The sequence below is a fragment of the Globicephala melas genome, chromosome 7 (genome assembly GCF_963455315.2).
Source record: "Globicephala melas chromosome 7, mGloMel1.2, whole genome shotgun sequence".
In the NCBI taxonomy this organism is placed as follows: Eukaryota; Metazoa; Chordata; class Mammalia; order Artiodactyla; family Delphinidae; genus Globicephala; species Globicephala melas.
In genome coordinates this window covers 90,177,658-90,187,353 of record NC_083320.1, presented here as the reverse complement: position 1 = coordinate 90,187,353, position 9,696 = coordinate 90,177,658, and positions in this window count along the sequence as shown.

Genomic DNA, 9,696 nt, shown 5'->3' with positions numbered 1-9,696 from the left:
GAGAGCTGATTAGAGAGTAGGAGAAGACGAAGTCCATCCTAGAATTTTACGTCCTAGCTGGTGTCTGAACTTTAAATTTCTAGGTCAAAGAGGAGAGCTAGAGGGCACATCTTCACAGCTACCATCTCTCCAGCTCTAATAGTAATCATAGCTCTAATCCAGTCTTTACCCTACATCCAGCTTCACAAATGAAAAGTAGTCAGTGCATTTTGGTGAGTTACGACGCATCGATTAAAGTGTTATCAGGAAACAGCTGGTGCTCAAATTGAGTAAATTAAGGAGAATTTAATAAAAGTGCTATATACAAAGTTGTGTTGGCAGTAGAGAAACCACAGGGGATCATGTGGTACCCCAGGAATTTAAAATTAGTAAGCCTTTGCCACCTTAAGCCTGAAGGGGCAGGGGATGGGGCGGTCTCCAAAATCTGGAGCAAGAGGGTCCTGTGAAGGGGGCCACATTGCAGGAGCTATGATCTTCTGTCATATAAGGTCAGAGGACCCTGCAGGAGGGGGCAGGGAAAGGAAACTTGAGAGCTCACTTTCCCCTCCCCCTCTAATCTCCAGGTGGTTATTCCCATTGGAGTGCAAGCCAGCCAGCCAATCAATGCAGCCCACATGGTCAGCTACTGGAGCACAGAGAAGGTGGGGAAGGGTGATCTGAAGGGTAAACTAAACCCATCCAGCAAGTTTGCCTACTTGAGGAAATTAAGAGAAAGCAAAGCAAAATAGGAGATAGAATACAAAATCAGTGAAGCCTTGAGAAGAGTAAAAAAAACACCGTGTGTTTTCTTAATCCCTTCTGGCATTTTGGTGTCTTTCATTTTGTTCCTTGTCTTAAATTGTGCCTCACAGTTGATAGTTTTGAAACTGAGATCCACAAGTAGGTTTCAGGGAGCTCAGGAACCTTGTGAAATTATGGGAAATACTTTGTGTATATGCTTTTTTCTTCTTTCTTTTTTTTATTCTGGGTAGAATCCATAGCTTTCCATAAATTCTTGGTTATGGTGGCTTAAGAAATCCCTGTGACAGAGAGCAGAAAATAAAGCTGTCCAAATTGCTGACCATTACCCCAAAGTCAGCAGTTTTCTTAGGTTGAGTTCCCTGAAGTGGACCCTGATTTGTTAAGGCAGGAAGCACAGAAGAATCTGGGGGTGGAGGGAGGGTAGAGGAAGCAGGACAAAAAAACCCACAGGAGCCAGCCAAGGGTGCGACTTCAGGCATACTCCTGAGAAGGTGGCTTCAGCCCCAGAGGACTCTTTGGAGGACTGTTACAGTTGTCATTCGTAATTGCCTAAAGAGTTCCTTGGAAGATGTGAATTCCTGGGCAGTGTCTGCTCTCTGTCCAAGGGGACAAAGCAGCTTCAGAAGGCCAAGGACAGTACTCTGAAGAGATGCTGAGTAGGAAAAAAGAGGTTGCCAAAACTGGTAGGGGCACATGGAATAGGTAAAGTGTATTATATCTAATGGCGACACTAAATTTAGTGCCAATGATGGTAGGTACGTAGAGGTGAGTGGCAGGTCATTAGTTTATTAAGACATGCAGAACCCAGCTCCTTACTGGTGCAAGATGTGCAGATTATGGAGTAAAAGGGGACAGTTGGGCTAGGGTACCACACTGTAACAGCATCCACCAGGCCACAGGCTCCTATCTTTTGGCCCCGTGGCCAGGTCCTGGAGCCTCCTCTGATGTAGCTTCTTGTACTGGGAGCATCTCATGGTTCTTTAAGTTATCCAAATGTAACACTGCAGTGAGCTAGAGTCCCCTAATCCCAACACAAAGTCTAGTCCCAGCTTCAGTCCATTAACTCTTACACCAAGCCTAATCAACACAACATATCAAGCATATCCTAAACCCTCACCCCTTTTTCTGATTCCCCTACCCCTGCCCATGGTCTCTTCCTCTCTCTTACAATAATGACCACAGTAATAATAACTATAATGATGATGATGATAGAAGCTTATTCAGCACTTATTCTGTGTAAGCTATGAGCCATTTTATGTGGATTACCTAACTTAAATGTCAAACCACCCTATAATTCAGATAGGATTATTATCTTCATTTTATAGCAGAGAAAACTGAAGCTTAGAGTTGATATAACATTCCTGAGGTTGCAACACTGTAGTATGAATCCAGCCTTGCTGATTCCAGGGCTCATATGCTCTGTATTCTAGTTTTTCCTCATATTATTGTGTTTCTATCTTGTATCACTCTTACTCCATGTGATCCCATGTGTGAAGATCCTGTCTTGCCTTGGTCTGTTAAGTTGTCTATTCTTCTTCTGGTAGTGGAACCACTCTTCTTCTTTAGGGATTCCTTCATACCATGTAGTACAGATGAAGCAGTCTGTCCCAAGCCCCTTCCCCTTTCTGGAAGGTGGTCGGGGCATGTGAACTAAGCTGGTCAGTGAAAACCCTTTTCTGAGATATTTGTTAGAATCTTTTTTTTTTTTTGCGGTACACGGGCCTCTCGCTGTTGTGGCCTCTCCCATTGCAGAGCACAGGCTCCGGACGCGCAGGCTCAGCGGCCGTGGCTCATGGCCCAGCCTCTCCGCGGCATGTGGGATCTTCCCGGACCGGGGCACGAACCCGTGTCCCCTGAATCGGCAGGCGGACTCTCAACCACTGCGCCACCAGGGAAGCCCTGTTAGAATCATTTGTAAGGAGCATTTTCTCCTTGAAAGGCTGAGGGTATTGAGATCTGTATAAAGCTGTGGAGGGGCAATTATTGATATCTTGGAAATAAATTAAGCCTGAGAATAAAGGTAAAACAGGAGAAGGGATCCAGGACATTGTTAGAGTCCTGATGATATTGATTACACACCTGTATTCCACCATCTGTGGCAGAAACCAACTGCATCTAGTTTTGCTGCCAATAAATTCTGCCCCCCTATCAACACACATGATTTTTTTTTTGGCTTAAACTAGTTTGCTTATTTTATTTCCCTGTCTTTTCACTGACACTAGATTGTGAATTTCTTGAGGACAGGGACTACGTCATTTATTTTTATAGTCAAAGTACTTAGTGTAGATTCTAGCATACAAAAGCTACCCATGTTGTTTGCACAGAATTGAATAGTTTGGGGTCAATACAAGAAAAGAAATTACTCAGGTGTGATGTGGGAAAAACTACCAGGAAAACCAATGATAACTCATACTAGTGTCATAATCTCAATAGGCAGTTTCCCTTGACAGGCATACCCAGATGTTTTCCGAGCATCTGGGACACGCTAATTGGACGACACTTTGAACACATGGATTTGTGGTTTGGTTTCCTGATAGGCAAGACCTCCTTCACTGTCTCTGAGTGGTTTGATGAACACCTGACTTTCCTGTAATGTGACCAAGCTATGCCAGCCCCTCCCTCAGTTGGCCAGGGGAGCAGAAGGGATCTGAGATGGATGGAGTTGCTGTTCTCTGGTAGCTTGGATTTATGGAATTGGCTGGGTTTCTCTGGAAGGATGGAGATCAATGGCAACCATATGGTGGAGAATATTATCCCACGGTGCCTCCTCAATGGGACCTGAAGATTGGTAGGTTCAGCACTCCTGGTTTTACGTGGGAATCTATTGTCAGCATCTCAATTCCTCAGCAAATCCAGCCTTCCAGCAATTAGAGCTGAGCTGCATGTGTGTGCCTCTTCCATCTGCATCTGGTGATGCTTTCCCTCCAAATTTTCACTCAGTTGTTTAAGTCACAGGCACTTAGTTTCTCTTGAGTGCCATTCCTGTGCCGGACAGAAATAAACATACTGCTTAAAGTCCAGGCAGCATATGGTAAAGTCAGGATCTGGTCCAGGCTTAGGGAAGGGAGGACTTGGCCAGGGTGAAAGGTAAGAATGCTCCAACTGAGAGTATTTTTCTGGCCTTACTATTTATATTATTGTCATTCTCAGCTGTAGAATTAGATTCCCAGAAATGTAACTGTTATAGCCGTGGAGTGTTGTGCCTTTGTAAATGCCTGTATATTTACGGATAGCTCTGCATCTTTTTTAAAAAATATTTATTTATTTATTTATGGCTGCACTGGGTCTTCGTTGCTGTACTCGGGCTTTCTCTAGTTGCAGCGAGAGGGGGCTACTCTTCGTTGCGGCATGCGGACTTCTCATTGCAGCGGTTTCTCTTGTTGCAGAGCACGGGCTCTAGAGCGCAGCCTCAGTAGTTGTAGCTCGTGGGCTCTAGAGCACAGGCTCAGTAGTTGTGGCGCACGGGCTTAGTTGCTCCATGGCATGTGGGATCTTCCCAGACCAGGGCTCGAACCTGTGTCTCCTGCATTGGCAGGTGGATTCTTAACCACTGCACCACCAGGGAAGCCTAGCTCTGCATCTTGGTAGGCTAAATGACCATGTGGCCTAGTTTATGTTAAAATGCAAAGGTAGAGTCCTTGTATCCCAATTTTATAGAAATTCTTCTGTATTAATGCCATTGTCATCACAGAGGACTAGTTAATTGCCACTCAGTGCGCTTACTGACTAAGAAAAGTGACCATTTCAATCAGTTCCTTAGATCTGGTACAACACCTAGAGTATCATGTTCAATCTTGACATCCCTGCCTTAAGAGGAACATTGACAAAGGGAAGTGAATCCAGAACAAATTAATCTAGACTACTCTAGATGAGGTCTGGTAGAACAAAGACAACAAAACGAAATAACAAGGACTACAAAGGCACGTTTTTGGAAAATGTGTGTTTGTCTTCTGGTATCTGAACGGCAAATATAGAAGAGGAATACTCTTTGTTCTCCTCAATGCCATAGGGCAGAGCTAGTGATTAGGTAGAGGCATCATGAAGTCAGATTTCAGGTAGACATAGGAAAAGGTCACTCTGCTATTAAATTGGTTTGCTTTTGATTGTGGCAGATTTCCCTGTTCCTGGAGCTAATCAGCCAGAGGCTGGATGACCACTGTAGAGGTATGGTATGGCAGTGACAGCTCAAGGCTTAGCCAGTATCCATTCTCTTCTTTCTTACTAACAGGATCTGGGATTATTGTTTCAGATGAAATATCATGTTTCCCTGCTTCCCTTGCAGATAAATGTGATTAATCGGGTGTAAGGAGCAATCACTGGATGGAACTTCTGGCAATACTTTTTTGCCTTTCCCCTCTCTCTTCTGGTTTCCTGCCTGGAATCCAGATGTGTTCGCTGTAGCTCCAGCTATATTTAAGATGATGACATGACCTCGAGGGTGTTAGAGTGGAGCAGGACAGAAGCAGCCTTGGTCCCTGTGGGCCTTATCAACCTGGACCGCCTACCTCCTTTTGTTTGTAACCTGAAAGAAAAAGAAACTTTCATCTATTTATAGCCTTTCCCCTTTCCAATCTCTCTCACTAACTGACATACTCAATTCCTACCAGAAATGGTTAGTCAACTATCAACCTTGAGGTCTTTTTCAAATCTAAGTATCCATGGATATCAGAATTTGTTACTTCACTTCCACCTATTAGCTTTATAACCTACTGCATTTAACAATTAGAATATTGGAAGCTATAATGCAAGGATAATACTGAGATATTATACTGATGTATTTTTATTCTAAATTGTCCCCAGTACCTAAATGACATTGATTCAGGGGCAATTATTTATTTGACCACTTCAGGGAAGCCTAGAACAAAGAGGTTATTGCCCAAGTCTAGTTTCAAATTGGCATTTTGTAGGTCCCAATAAGTGTTTTCAGAGGAAGGCTTTATGGAGAGAGAAGAAGGTTTGCTAAATTCCAGAAGCACCCTTCTTCTAACAAGAACCAAGCCTGGCTGATTCAGAAAGTAGGGTTTTTATAGAAGTCATAGGATACAGAGAGGAGGAAGAGAAGAGTATCAGTTGAGATGGGAGAGAAGAGAGTGAATGTAGACTCCAGTGCTCTGGTTCCCCTGTCATGCCAAAATCTCTAAAATAGGGATAAGGCAGAAATTCAGGGAACTTAGGCACAATCTGGAGCCTCAGGGCTGGTGTTCCTCAGAGAAGTCCTCTTTTCTGACAAGGAGCTGAGGCCAGCAGGGCACAGGAACAGAGAGGAAAACAAGGAACGTGAGGACAGGATGATGAAAACGAGTACTTTCTGGTGTTCTCTAGGACCGGCAAAATGCTTGTATGTGAAATCTTGACCCCATTCTACCTGCTATCCGATGGGGAGGCAAAGACAGCAGTTTCTGTTAAGTTCTCTTTACTGCAGGACTGGGCATTTCCCTCAACTCTTTTCCCTGCCCTGGGAAGAAGAAGGAAAGAACATACATAGTCTCTTAATGAAGGTTCTCGTTTATGGAGCTGTACGGCACCACTTCCTCGGTTCATGGAATGATGCTTATTTTAAAAGAATTCTCATAAGGGCTCCGCATACTGACAGACCATCTGTTTAATGTTATATCAGCCTTTGCTTTTTTAAACAGATTGGGCAAACTTTGAGATTGTATATCCTTTTATGAATAGGAAAAACTCCAATAATGAAGAAAACAAGTTTCCAGTTTGTCTACAGCCCGCTCTGATTCAAATGTCATCTCTTGCTTTTGCGGGTGTGATCTTGTGATTTAGAGCAAGAAATATTATATTGATACATTTAGTCTTCATGCTGTTTCTGGCACAGTGCTCCTAAAACCCTTAAAATTTGTCTTCTGTTATGTTAATGAAGTGACTTTTGCAAAGCACCTAGGGACTTAACCAGTGGTTAAGACTCTGCACTTCCACTGCGGGGGCACAGGTTCGATCCCTGGACAGGGAACTAAGATCCCGCATGCCGCAGGGTGTGGCAAAAAAAAAAAAAAGAAAGGAAAGCATCTAAAGGTGGGGGTGGGGCTAGTTGCCAAGGAACCAACCATGTGATTAGAGTGGGAACTTTAGGTCCCACCCTCCTGACCTCCCAGGAAGGGAGAGGGGCTGGAGATTGAATCAATCGCCAATGACCAATGATTTAATCCATCATGCCTCATTCTCTTTTATGGAGGGAATAAAGCCTCCATAAAAACCCCAAAGAAGAGGATATGGAGGACTTCTGGGTTCATGAACACGTGGAGAGTTGGGGAGAGTGTCGTGCTCAGAGAGGGTGTGGAAACTCTTCACCCTTTCTCCACACCTTGCCCTGTGCATCTTTTCCATCTGGCTGTTCCTGAGTTATATCCTTAGACAATAAACTGGTCATCTAGTTAGTAAAATTGTTTCTCTAGCAAATTAATACAACTTAAGGAGGGGGTGGATCATTGAAACCACCAAGCTATAACTGGTCTTTCAGAAGCACAGGTGATAACTTGGACTTGTGATTCGTGTCTGAAATGGGGCGTTGGTCGCCATGGGGGACTCAGCCCTTAACCTGTGGGATCTAATGCTGTCTCCACACAGATAGCGTCAGAATTGAATTGAATTTTAGGACACCCTGCTGGTGTCTGAGAATTGCGTGGTGGTGTGGGAAAAGCCACCCACACATTGGAATTGGTGACCAGAATTGTAGTGGCCCATTGGCAAGACTCTCCTTAAATATTTCTCTGGCTCTGTTATGCCAGGTAAACATAAAGAACTCTGGTGGACTTGATTGTTTTGTCATTCACACAATATTCGGTGGGATTCAGGTTTGGCTAAAATGTAACTTTTTTTATGCTTATGCAAGCATGGAAGGTGCAAGTCAAGTAGGGGATCAGGTGTGTGTGCCTGGGGGCATTCATGATTTTATGTATGTGTGTTGGGTGAGGGCAGGTATAGGGCAGGTATGGGCTTGTCTTTCAACAGAGACCTGCATTATCTGTCATATCCTTTTAACTGGAAGCTTTTCTGCGTAGGATGGGCAGAGGCTTCGGCATCCGGGCTGGGTGCCTAGTTCTCTCTCAATATGACATGGCCTCCTGATGATCTGCCCTCCCCTCCGTCTGTCAGGATGGCCCTGGTTCACTCCCCAACCCCTTGGCTCTTTCTTGACTTAGGTGCTAAGCAGCAGTGAACTTACAGGAAACAGCTCACAGAGCCCTACCTATCACATCCATTTTTATTCTTTGCAGCAAGTGCTATGGGGGGAGCTCTTCACCTCTTTAAAATTTTTCCTTTGCTCTCATGGGCTCAGACTTTGTTCATTAACTCAGACAACTTTCTCTGAGGTTCCTCCTCCCTCTTCCTTAGTTGTTGTTGTTGTTTTTCTTTTTGTCTGCTTGGCAAATTGCTACTTGCTCGCTGAGAATTATTTCTCCAAGTTGTACTTTTCCAGCTCTCGTCTCCAAGCTCCTGAAGAGGCTAACGAGCACTGGTGCTTAGGTTGTAACACTAGACATTTGCCACAGAGCTAATGCAAAATGCATGGCATGTGTCCAATATTGGAAAGCCAAGGGTTGCAGCGCAAGGGGAAAAAGGAAGTGCAGTCTTTACTCTGTGACATGATTACTTGGAGACCTGGAGATTTGCTTTTTTTTTTTTTAAATTTATTAAATTTATTTATTTTTGTCTGCGTTGGGTCTTCATTGCTGTGCGCAGGCTTTCTCTAGTTGTGGTGAACGGGGGCTACTCTTTGTTGTGGAGCATGGGCTCTAGGCACACGGGCTTCAGTAGTTGTGGCATGTGGGCTCAGTAGTTGTGGCACACGGGCTTAGTTGCTCCGCGGCATGTGGGATCTTCCCAAACCAGGGCTCAAACCTGTGTCCCCTGCATTGGCAGGCAGATTCTTAACCACTGCGCCGCCAGGGAAGCCCTGGAGATATGCTTTTAAAGACACAGTTAAATGTTAGGAAAAACTAGCTGTCATTAGGATGAACTTGGAGCAGAATTGAGTTATGAGCATGTGGTAGGTATCTTGGAAATCACATGGGAATTCATCATCATCAAAGAGAAATTTTAAAATTAAGTTTACATATATTAGACATAGCTTAATTGCTTCGCAGGAAAGAATCTATGCTGTTACCCGATTTATAGGTTTTAATGGGTCTTTTCTGAGAGACAAATATTTCAGATCCTAGGGAAGCAGATAGTGATGGGCATGTGAGCTGCCCCATGCCATTTAACATTTCAGAGTGAACTGTGTCAGAATATTTCTGCATGCCCCTAATTCTCTCAGCCCTCTCCATCCTACTCTCTGATTCTGCCAGGCTGATCTGTATGCATCACATCAATGGATATCTGCCACCGGTCTGATTTACAGTTGGGTTTCGCCAATGGGGCAGCCATGAGACGAGGTTGGAGAGTAGAGAGAGCAGTAATAGTGTGTCTTTCCTTGGCTCTTTCCCTCAAGGTCACCTTGAGCTAGTTGTGACCCCTGACCTCTCCCAGTGGCTCATTTTATAATTCTTTCTCCCTCCAGAAACTGGCCTCCCCAGTCCCTACAGATCCAAGGGGTGATAGTGACTATGACTCTGTTACTAGGAAGGCACCATTTAAGCACCATCCCTTGTAGTTCCCCTACACCTTCAATTTTGTAAACAGTCTCTTTGCAAATATATCCTCTGTAATTATCCTATTTTGATTGTGCCATATGTTTCCTGTTGGGACCCTGCTGACTTAAGAAGATGAATCCTACAAAGAGAAGAAGTTCCATTCACTGGAAATTTTGATTAGTGTGATTTTATTTTATTATTTATTTATGTTTAATTATTTTATTTATTTATTTTTGGCTGCGTTGGGTCTTCGTTGCTGCGCGCGGGCTTTCTCTAGCTGTGGCGAGTGGGTTCATTGCGGTGTGAGGGCTTCTCATTGCGGTGGCTTCTCTTGTTGTGGAGCATGGGCTCTAGGTGCGTGGGCTTC